Here is a 12,556-nt window from a genome sequence, read left to right as displayed (position 1 = left end):
CAGAATTAAAAAAATCTTATTAGAAGTTTTGCAGTTGCCATGAGGAACTATTAGGTTAACAGACTGGTGTCATTTGCTATGACCCTTCAGAGTGGCATACAAGACTGCTTATACAAAATCATAATAAATTAGATTCAGGAATGAGATAATGTCAAAAATTCAGAATTCAAATGTCTGTCCATGTGGCTTGTTTTGGTGTAATAGTCTCAAGCAATCAAAGTGAGCAGCATGTATTAATTTCATGAAAACGCTTGACACAAACATAATAGCAGAACAAACTTTTCAGTGTTTTATTATGTACTTTGGCAAAGAAAAGAATAGTTTTGTAGCTGCAAAACAATAGCAGTGATCACTACATGAGTGGTAGTTTTCGTTAAAGTTCTGAAATTAAAATGTGTTCGAATAGTATCTTTAAATAAAAGATAGGCACTTCCATAAAACCAATAGTAAATATTATAACATGATTTTAAAAAAAATAGTTCAGAGATGTTAGTGATAATAGAAAAATATGTTCCAAAAGTTAACATTTTACATTAAAAATTGCATCAACTGTTTTAAGACTATGAAATCCTCTAAGTATAGTAAAGTCACTGTCATTGTCCTCCCATTGTTCATTGATTTGCTCGAGCAGGCCCAGTAACATCTCCATTGTGACACTTGTTACTGTGTTGGGCATATTGAATACGTCAAGGGTAGCTTGCCAGGCTTTGCCGTGCGGGCGAGATCCTCTCGGAAGCTTGCCGGGCTCTCCGAGAGGAGTGGAGGAATTGAACTCGGGTTGGCCACGTTGGCTGCGTGCAAGGCAAATGCCTTACCCGCTGTGCTATAGAGTTAGCATAGATATTAATTTCTTAAAAAAACCAATACATTTCTTTTAAATGTAATATTTTATTTCATCCTCTAACATTCATAGAAGGTGATATACTTAATAAGGAAAATTCAGTCCTTCTATTATCATATTTAAATTTGAGATTACATAGTGATGAAATTAAAACAATAAGGTTTGGGGCTGGAGTGATAGCACAGCAGGCAGGGCATTTGCCCTGCACGTGGGCAACCGGGTTTGATTCCCAGCATACCATATGGTCCCCCCAGAACCACCAGGAGTAATTCCTGAGTGCATGAGCCAGGAATTACCCCTGTGCATCGCCAGGTATGACCCAAAAAGCAAAATAAAAAGCAATAAATTTTGTCTCAAGGATCAAAACATGACAAAGAACACTTAAGATTGACTACTTACTTAAAAATTGAATGCCTAGTCTGTAATTTTTGCAAAATAATTTTGATAGATATTTTGTCAAATTATGTAGTTTAAAATATTTAATGCTAGTATACTTTGCATTAATGTAAGCTATGTTAAAGATTCATTAAAATATATTTTTCTAATTTTTGAAAAGTCCATAATTTGTATATCTACGATTCAATAATTATATTTATATATAAACTGCCACTCATCTCACTAAGAGTTAAAAACATTTAAGAGACTATTCCTAATAACAAACAATTCTATAACAGTGGGATAATTGAATCATACCATGTAATGTTATTAAATTTTCTAAAGTAATATTACTAAAATGTTAATATTAGTAAAATTCTACAGTAATGTTACTAATATTGCTAAATAGTCTAAGGAGAAACTACCTCCAGCTATAAGCAATGACATAAATAAATTAATTTTGTAATAATGTTGGTGGAATAAAAACATCAAGGATAAAGCTTCCATGGTGTTCTTGTTATGATGTTAAACTAAATGATAACAACACCAAATGATATTCATATTGGGGGTGCAGGGCATCCAACAAGGCCTTTTCTGAAAATTTACCTATAAACAGATAAAATGTGGGGCCAGAGCAGTGGTACAGACTGTATGACACTTGTCTTGCACACAGTCAATCTGTCTTGATTCCCGGCACCCCATGGGGTCTCTACACATCTCCAGCAGTGATTTCTGAGTGCAGTCAAAGAAATTAGCCCTCAGCACCACTAAATGTGATCCAAAAAACTTAAAATTAGAAGGATGGAATGCTTTGATATTCAAGTTACATTTTCTTGATTCATTTCTCAGTTCAGCTGAGATGATGATTGTGTATGCATGAAGTCATGTGTCCCTCCTCTCACCGAGGGGAACCATATCAGGTGACCTTTGTATTCTCAGTACATCACCATGCACTAGATCTTTGTGACCTGCATTGGTGACCTGGATGATCTCATTCCCTCAGGCTCTCAACCTCAGTGGTTAGCATAGTTGAGAAAGGGAAGAGAGAACATTGTCTTATAAATAATTGTCCTTAGATGTGATGCAAAACTAAAATAATCATGCAAGCAATAGCTACCCTGCAAAATATCTACAGAATATTCAGAGAAATAAGGAAGAAGAAATAAGGAAGAAATAAGGAAGTTGAAAGGCAGCTGCTTAAAAAACATTAATCTATGTAAAAATCTGCCTGCCCCCTGAATACATGTATGAATATGAAAACTTCCTAGTTGGGCCCGTTAAATAATGAAAAGAACTCTAACTGTCATTATTCTAATACAAAGCCAGAAATTCTGATTTAAAAAAACAACTTCAGAAGAGTACTTTTTATTCATCTTGATAGTTTAATTATAAATCCACCTGGAAAAAATCCCCAAGAATAATCAAAGACATGTAAAACAGTAAAATAACTTGCCTTTTCAACTAGCTAGACACACTGTAAATTCAGAATATTTAAAAGCAGTATGATATTGATATAGCAATATGCAAATAAGTCATGAAACTAAATCGATAATATAGGTAGATCATAGCTATAGAGGCAATTTAACATAAAGGCAATTATTTCAAATCAGTGATGAATAAGGGAATCACAAGAATAAATTCTAGAAACAGAAGTTGTAAATGTCAAACAAAAATGAAACTCTTCTGTGTTCCAAGAGAGTGAAATAAATTTACTTTTAAAATCAGGAGAAAATAACCTTGAAAACAAATTACAGGGCAGGGGCTGGGGGGGAGCAGAATGGGGGAAGTAAACTATTCCGTTTATAGAAATAACCTTAAGTAAACCAAAGAGAATCTTAAAATCATAAGTATATACTTGAAGACAAATGGCACTATGAAATTAAAATATGAACTTAAAATCTAAGTACTAAATGAGGCACATATAATAATAAAACATTAATGGTTGAAGTATATTTTAAATGATAAGTATTCATAACATGTAAACAACAGTAACACAGGGAACAAAAAAAAATAGAGGAAGGGAACATATATAGAGAGACCCGATGTTTGAGAGTCCCACAGATACACTGGGTTCCAAACTCTCTGACTGAGACTTAGATGCTTGAAAATCGTTTTAGGATAGAACCTCTGTCCTCCAGATTTGGCAAATAGGAAAATATTGCAGGATGCCACATAATTTTGTAGACCACGGAGGGGAAGAATTACTTTCCATTCATGACATGGCGGGTTGGCCTGGTTTTGAAAGGACGAGTTGTCAGCAGTAAAGGACATGATTGATCCAGCTGTCAGGATTGATCCACAGGACCAGTGTGCTTCCTTCTGGATGCGTGTTAGATTCTCAGCATTGATTCTTCAAAAACAAAGGAGTAAAAAACACCAGAGCCACAAAGTGTTCATTGTCTCATTGCACTTGCAATTAAACTACAAGAACCATCTTCACCTTGATTTCCAAAGAAAGAGTTATACAGTCAGTCCAAAGAAACTAAGAACAAAATTCACCATTAGAAACCAGAAGCCTTGCCTGGGTGGGCTGGTTAGGCTGTCCCTTATCTTGTTTTAAAGGATAAGAGGGAGGAAACCTTAATCAGAAATCTTTATTTGCAGCCACAGGGGAACTATGCCCAAGAGACTCGATCCACGAGGGGATTTATAGTTCCTCCCGGTCCCCCACCAGCTCTCAATCTAGCCTTTCTAAAAATGTGCTCTCTTGTTCTCGTACTATAAACACTGCTTCTTGAAAGAGCGCAGACAAAGTGGGTTTAGGCTCATGAAGCTTCATTGTCTCTGGCTGCTAATCCCTGAATAAACATATTTTTCTCTCATCAACTTGAGTATTGGTGCTCAAGTGTAAGCACCTGAACTTGAGTTTAGCCTCAGTCTAAGTTCTATAGACCTGAGCCTGCGTTATAACTCCTACAGATATTCTAAGGTTCTAACGTTCTCCCAGATGTCTTAACCACTCTCCAGCCTCACTCTTCAAAGGCGGCCATACCACTTGAGGGCTGTGTTAGTATTTCTTGCACTCTAAGTATAGCATTACCAGAGATTTATTTGGAAATTATTTATGTAAAGACATACATTTTATATACATGCATAAATATATGCTTAGAAAAATATATGTAGGCAGTATATAAATAAACAATGACTAATATTGCTTTGCCCCTTGTTTCCTAAACAAGCCTCTTACTGAACATACTGTTTTTTAATCTGTAATTTTTAGTTACCAATTTATCATGGAGCTATTGTAACAATATCCTTCACAATTTCCCCTTTATTAAAACTAACCTTGTTTAAAAGTACCTACCCATATGTAAGGTGCAGAAGATTTATGTATGTGTGTGTGCGTGTGTGTGTGTATGTGTATGTTTGTGGTTACATAAATTATTTTTTAATTGTTAAACTGAACATGAGCTCCTAAGATAAAACCAACTTTTCATGTATATTTTACTTTTTGCATATTTTAGCTTTCAGGATTCATTTAATATTTTATTGCAGATTTTTAGTCACTTTGGGGCCCAGGAGACAGGGTAGAGGATAGGGTGCTTGTTGCATGCAGACCACCCACGTTCAACCCCCAGCTCCCTATATGATCCTCAAAGCCTGCCAGTACTGATCCCTGAGCACAGAACCAGGAGCCCTGAGAAGCTCCAGCATGGCCCCCAAACAAAGGTAAAGGTAAAGGCCCTCCCATTGATCATCGATTTGCTCGAGCGGGCCCAGTAACGTCTCCATTGGAGACTTTGTTGTTACTGTGTTTGGCATATCGAATACTCTCGGTAGCTTGCCAGGCTCTCCGAGGCCCCCAAACAAAATAATATAAAAAGATTTTTAGTCACTCCCATGGTTCATAGTTCTGTTTTCCAGCCCTATCTATTCCAAAATTGGCCTGATTTGCTTATTTTAATTTGTTTATTTGTTTAACTCTTATCAGAACTTTTTTTTATGACATCTTATTGTCTCATTCCTACTTTGGACAAACTTGCAGGCTATCGAATGTAGCCTGCCCACAGGGCAGAGTCTGGCAAACTCCCCGTGGCGTACCAAATATGCCAAATACCAGTAACAATGATGGGTCTCATTCTCCTAAATAGCCTTGAATATAATCTCAGGGCTAGGATGAAAGAGACGTTACTGGGGCCTGCTAAAGGCAATCGACGAATAACAGGATGATGAAATGAAATGAAATGAAAAATTGTGTTTTGGACTTTATTTGAGGCACTGTGGTTTATAATACCTTTAATAATAGCGTCTCATCACGTCAATGTCGATGCGCGTGCTCAACAAGTGTCCACTTCCTCCCACCTCTGTCTCCGGGTCCCCTCATTCACACCCTGCCCCATGGTATGCTCAGTTCTGTAGATCACGTTTTCAAGGTCCATTGCCTTTGGACATTTATTGTTCTTCTACCATGTTCATTTATACAGCACTTATGAGGGTGATATTCTGTATCTGTCACTGTCCTGAATAACTTCTCTCAATTTGATAATCTCCAGATCCATCGAAATCTCATGTGGCAAATTACATTATTTCACCTTTCCTCATAGCTGAGTAGTATTCCTTCTTGTGTAGATAATGTATTTTCTTTATCCAGTCATCCATTCTTGGATACCTGGGGTGTTTCCAGAATTTGGCTATTGTGAACAATAAACAATGTGATTTGAAAAGCCATTTTAAGAGTTTTCTGGGCTGGAGCAATAACACAGTGGGTAGGGCGTTTGCCGTGCACGCAGCCGACCTAGGTTCGATTCTCAGCATCCCGTATGGTCCCCCGAGCACCACTAGGGGTAATTCCTGAGTGCAGAGCCAGGAGTAACCCCTGTGCATCGCCGGGTGTGACCCAAAAAGCAAAAAAAAAAAAAAAGAGTTTTTTTTGTGAGCTGAAACTTTGGTTAAAATCAGTAGGATTCATTATTTTACATTAATGAACAAAGGGAGCACAATTAAGAAAGGATTAAGGTTCTCAAATAAACATTTACATTTCTTTTCTTAATGCCTGATAATGGGCTGGAGCGATAGCACAGATGGTAGGGCATTTGCCTTGCACGTGGTCAACCCGGGTTTGATTTCTCCAGCCCTCTCGGAGAGCCCGGCAAGGGGCCGAGACTATCTCGCCCGCATGGCAAAGGCTGGCAAGCTGCCCGTGACGTATTCAATATGCCAAACACAGTGGCCACGGGTCTAACAATGGAGACGTTGCTGGGCCCGCTCGAGCAAATCTATGAGTAAGGGAGAACAGTGCTACAGTGCTCTGTGTGAGCTGACAAAGATTTACACTGGTTTATAGTTGATTTTCTCATTTGCTTCATTTGGTTTATTTTTGACATGAGCTACTGTGCTTTCTTGTTAGATTTTAATAATGGTATTAGTAATACTGATTCTAGCCCTGGAATTCTTATTTTGCAAATATATTATTTATTCCTCTTTAACCCAGAACACAAAATCTTTCCTCGTTCATTCTGTCTACCTTTAATGAGCTCTGTTTTAATGGGCTTCACAGTCAAAACATCAAGCATTGCTTTGAACAGTGAGGGGTAAAGGTGGAAACTAATTAGTATCTATTTTAGGCCTCAAGGTCTTCCAGTGACAACAGGAAGAGGAGAGGGCAGAGCAGAGTAATGAGGAAAGGACTTTGCCCAGCAGGACACCAGCTTAATTAATTTACCCAAAGTTAAATCTGAAAAGAGTGGAAAATGGACTCTAGATACTTACGCTTCATTCGGGTATTTATAATTGTTAAGCCATTTATTGGAAAATTCGCTTTATCTCTATAAAGAACTAATCTCATTATTTTAATGAGGATACCTTATAAACCTGAATCCCAAAGAGGACCACAATACTTCCATATTTTAGTACATTTACTCTTTTTGCCAAATAATGGACATGAACAATAAAGACATAAGGTATAAGTTAAATGGAAGGGAAAATCTTTTCAATACATATGATTTCAACAATGATAATATCGCTTCCTTAAATGATAAAATACACATATGTGATGTTCAGGTACTGCTAGAATATAAAATACACAGTAGCATAGTTTCTTAATTCCTACATAAATTGCAAATGTCCCTGAGCAATTGGAAGAAATATGAGTAGTGCTATACTAATCTTAATGAAGGGTAGACATAATCTGAACACTATATGAACATTGTGATAAAGATTCGCCAAACTCTATGTCAATAGCTCATAACCAAAGACAATATCAAAGTGATGAAATAAAGGAATTAATCAGATGTTGCAAAGGCCAAAACCATCAGCGTTCAGTGAAGCTCTCAGGGTCTCTATTATCTCAGTGTCTAATCTAGACAACCTGAACACAGTCTCATTTCTTGTGTAGAATATTCGATCTGGAACAATAATAGCACAGCGGGTAGGGCATTTGCCTTGCATGCAGCCAACCCAGGTTTGATTCTCAGCACCCCTGAGCACTTGGGAGTAATTCCTGAGTGCAGAGTCAGGCTAACCCCTGTGCTTCACTGGGTGTGACCAAAAGAGAAAAGAAAACGAATATTTAGAATACTGTGGGACTGGGAGATAGTGCGGGGGGTGGGGGTGGGGCAAAGCACATACGTTGCATACTGAGGTTGATCATTGGCACTATATGTTCTCTCAGCACTGCTGGACATAGCCCCTTAGAGTCCCCAGGACTAATAAACCTCATTACTGGGAGGCACCTGGCCAACACCTCTGGGAAATTATTACCGAGTGTAGCCCTGACTCCCAGCATGTGGAGAATCCTATATCAAGTAAGTAAATTAATAAACAGCACCACATACATACAAAGTGACCATTTGCATCCATGTGATTCATAGACAATAGTTGTGTGTGGCAGGCAGCTGTCCTAGTGGACAACTAAACCTTCCCATTCACTAAAAGTTCCTCGGCTGAAGGAGTTTTTAAAAATTTATTTAATTTTATTTATTTGCTTTTGGGGGGTTGCACAACAGCAATGCACAGGGATTACTCCTGGCTCTGCACTCAGGAATTACTCCTGGGTGCTCAGGGGACCATATGGGATGCTGAGAATCAAACCTGGGTTGGCTCCGTACAAGGCAAATGCCCTACTCACTGTGTCATTGTTCCAGATCCAATATTCTACACAAGAAATGAGACTGTGTTCAGGTTGTCTAGATTAGGCACTGAGATAATAGAGACTCCTGGCTCTGCACTCAGGAATTACTCTTGGCGGTGCTCAGAGGACCATATGGGATGCTAGGAATTGAACAAGTAGTGGCCATAAGCAAGGCAAATGCCATATTCACTATGCTATGGCTCCAGCCCCAAAATAAGGGAGTTTTGTCTCACATCAAGCACTGTTACTAAGGAGGAACTCGAAAGAACTTGGCACCCTATGATTCTACTCATCTTAGCTAACCAGCACTACATAGTCCCCAAAGGTGCTGTGACTGGTGCTTTGGTGTATTGCTACTAATCTTTGCCCTGAGACAGCACAGAGCTGAACCTCCGCCTGTTCATGGAGCGATGTCACATGGCTGTGCTCCCCTGTGGCATGCTGATGCTGGACCTGCAATTGTTCCAGGAAAATGGCGTCTCTGCTTCCCTTCAACTACTGAGATGATTAGGCTCTCACAGGTTATCTTAAACAAACAGTGAGGCTTTAGCTGTAAGTGTTATTTTCCACCTTCTAGAATCAGAGAGGTACAATATTACGGTTTCAGCCATATCTTTTACTGACTCAAAATTGATTAGCACCTTTCTTTGCCCTTAATGGGGCAAGTGTAGGTAAATGAGAGAGGGGAGAGGAGAGGGGAGAGGAGGAGAGAAGAGGAGAGGAGAGGAGAGGACAGGAGAGGAGAGGAGAGGAGAGGAGAGGAGAGGAGAGGGGAGGGGAGGGGAGGGGAGGGGAGGGGAGGGGAGGGGAGGGGAGGGGAGGGGAGGGGAGGGGAGGGGAGGGGAGGGGAGGGAGAGAGAGAGAGAATGATAGTGAGTCAGGCTGAAAGAGTCAGAGAGAATCAGAGAGAAAAAGAGAGAGAATCCACTTATGCCTCTTTGTTTCTTTGTTTCAGGGCACTTATCCCTCTAGAAGGACCCCACCCATTTAAGCCTAATGATTTCCTAAAGACTCCACCTCTAAACACCATAAAACACCATGATGATGGAGGTCAGGGTTTTAGCATTTGGGTTGTAGGAGGACATATTCAGTTTATACTACTTGCACTTGTTAGAAAACATTACATCATGGAACACTGTACCTTAAACACTTTTTCCAGTATAAATATCTTGAAAACTATAGTATCATAACCAAAATGTTAACGAGTCAAGGGTAAGGCAAAATTGTCACAAATATCTCCTGTGTGGTCAATTGAGAATCTGTGAACATTTTCCTCTTATTGTCACCAATAATGTGATCACCTAGCATTCATTTTTAATTATATCCTTCTGTGGCTGTTGTATAAATGGAATCATACACTAGGTAACCTAGGGGATTCACTATTTATTTTACTTCTACTCTGCATAATTCTCTAGAGATCTGCTGTATAATAGTTCCAAGAAATTTAGTCTTAACATTGGATTGTCCTTTCTCCTTATGCAGGGAGCTTAAGTTAATTGAATTACACCTACCATAGTGCTCCCAAGGTACCTTCAATTCCATGGGGGCACCCCCAGTACTCTTTGACTTTAACCTCTCCTTTGTGCTCTTTTTCCCCTATTAGTCACAGATATCTCCTAATAAGACATGGTAACTTATAAAGTCAAACCTTCTGATGGCTCTGAATTTTGTATATGTAAGTAAAATATTGATTTTCTCTTTATGTCCTTTGCATATATTTATTTTAGAGCAGCAATGTCCTTTTTTGTATAGACATGGGAAAACAGTAAATTCTATGCTTTTATTTCTTGGGGGTTAATTGACTCCAAGTAATATTTACTCCTGGGAATCCACCATATTTGCTTGACTTAAGTCTCATCTTCCCTTAGATTGATGCTAGTTCCTTACACCCCAAAATGTGGGTCCCACCGAGGGACTTGGATAGACCCAGGGTAAGCTGTAAGCTACTCTGGCTTCAACATGGAACAGCCTAAGCACTGTAAGAAGTTTAAGTTCAAACTTTGTTATGACCCAAAAAGAAGTAACTAATTAAGGACCCTCTGTGATTAGGAAAAATTAACCTGACTTGAGAACTGTAGTCTGGAAAAAATAGTGAGATGTCCCCAGGAAAAACCACCCCCTACCATGAGTCCAGAGAGACCATTTTAAGTTTATTCCAAGATATAAATAAAAGTCTATATTTCTTACTTTTTCACACAAAATGACTAGAAGTATTATTAAGAAGCAAATTTAATGTGATTGTTTAAATGGATTGCCATGAAAGCAAAGGAGAAAGTAATATGCCCCTAGATGAAATTTCTTTCTTGAGTAGACCTCCTAGAAGAATTTCCCCTGCAGAAGGGGATTTGCATCTGCTCGTCGTTTATGTTAATGTTTGACCACACCATTGTGTTATTGCTACTCCCCAACCCTTCATGATTTCTCTATAATAATGCTGATAGATTTAAATAAAGTGCCACTATTACCAGCCTGTGGACTTGTTCCTTTGTCTATTGGCCAGGGGGATGGCCATTGGCCCCAAACGCACCAGAGGACCCCAGTCACTGCAGAACGGTGACTTAAACAAAAATTCATGTAAGTTCTTGTCCACTTTGGGCGTTGAAAAATATTTTATAATATTCTTTTATTATATTTGTTCAACATTTACCTGCTGAAGAAAGAGGTGGTCAGAGATCTTGCCTCATGCTTTTTTTTTATAAATTGTCTAGTGAGCTGTGGTTAAAATTCACCCCCAAAATATCTACTACAGCTATTCCTTCCTTGTTCTCCTACCACATTTGAAACTTACACTTTTGATTTTTCCTCCCACATGACAATATTGAAATCTTTGTCTGATCAACTGTTACTTTTTTTGTATATCATGTATAGTAATTCTTGGGCTGGAGCGATAGCACAGCGGTAGGGTGTTTGCCTTGCACGCAGCCAACATGGCCAACCCGAGTTCAATTCCTCCGCCCCTCTTGGAGAGCCCGGCAAGCTACCGAGAGTATCTCGCCCACGCGGCAGAGCCTGGCAAGCTACTCGTGACGTATTCAATATGCCAAACACAGTAACAACAAGTCTCATGATGGAGATGTTACTGGACCCACTCGAGCAAATCGATGAACAACGGGAGGACCGTGATTGTATAGTAATTCTTAAACCCACAAGAATTTGTGATGAGAATATTAGCACTATTAGATTTCTCAACACTTTTTTCTTACACTAAATTAAAAATCATATACATTTGCTTTATTTGAGATTGCTAAATTATTTTATTTGGTTTGCAGCAGTAATTGATTACTCAGTTTTTTTCATAGGTAAACCATAGCACTAAAGATGACAGGAGTCAGAGAGTAAGCTTACTGGTTCAGGGGCTTTCCTGTAGAGCTAACCCTGGCTTGGTCTCCAGCATTACATGGTGGTCTCCTGAGCACCACGAGGATGATCACTGCAAGGATTATCACAAAAAGCCAGGAATAAGCCCTGAGACCAATAGGTGTATAGCCCAAACACTAGGTCCTGTTGAGGACCTGGAGAGATAGCTCACAGGTTGGAGTACATGCTTTTTGTATGCAATAGGCTGTGTATGATCTCTGATATCACATGGATACTGTCAGCGGTGATCTCCAAGCACGAAGACAGATGAAGTCTCTGAGCATCAGTGAGTGTGGCCACCAAACCCAAAAGCAAATGATATGATGAAAATAAAAAAGCATGTACAGACTTGTCTTAACAATAACATTATAAACCCTAGTCTGGCAGTTAAACATTATTTCATTTATATCAATCAATAAAAGTTAAGTCAGATTTTGATTTGTAAAATGCTTGGATTATAGTACAGTGTTCCACATGCTTTAGAGATTTAGTGAATTCAATCTTTTTTTTTCCATGCTTAGAAGCACGTGCCATTGTCATAACCATTTTTAAAATAGAATATTTCATTTTTAGTTTTTCCAAGGCCTGGGTGCTGTAAATATTGAACAAGCATTTAAGTAAGACAGTTTAAATACAAATATTAATCCTTCAGTACTACTACATTTACCCACTATATATATGCAAACTATTTGAGTCTCAGAACAATAAAATAGAGTTTCAATCATTAAATTTATTGAGACTAATAGCAGCATGAAAGTTCTCAATTCCTGAACACTCCTAGGACTACTAAAATTTATTGTTCAACAAAATGTCTTACATGAGAGAATGAATTAGCTATAATCAAAAGGAACATCCATAGGTCCAGTGGACTGAAAATTTCTTGCAGGCACAGGTATGCTGTTCATGGGTTTAGC

This window comes from Sorex fumeus, unplaced genomic scaffold (genome assembly GCF_029834395.1).
Source record: "Sorex fumeus unplaced genomic scaffold, SorFum_2.1 ptg000264l, whole genome shotgun sequence".
Classification (NCBI taxonomy): Eukaryota; Metazoa; Chordata; class Mammalia; order Eulipotyphla; family Soricidae; genus Sorex; species Sorex fumeus.
The sequence above is the reverse complement of the archived record's forward strand: the minus strand, read 5'-3'. Positions refer to the sequence as shown.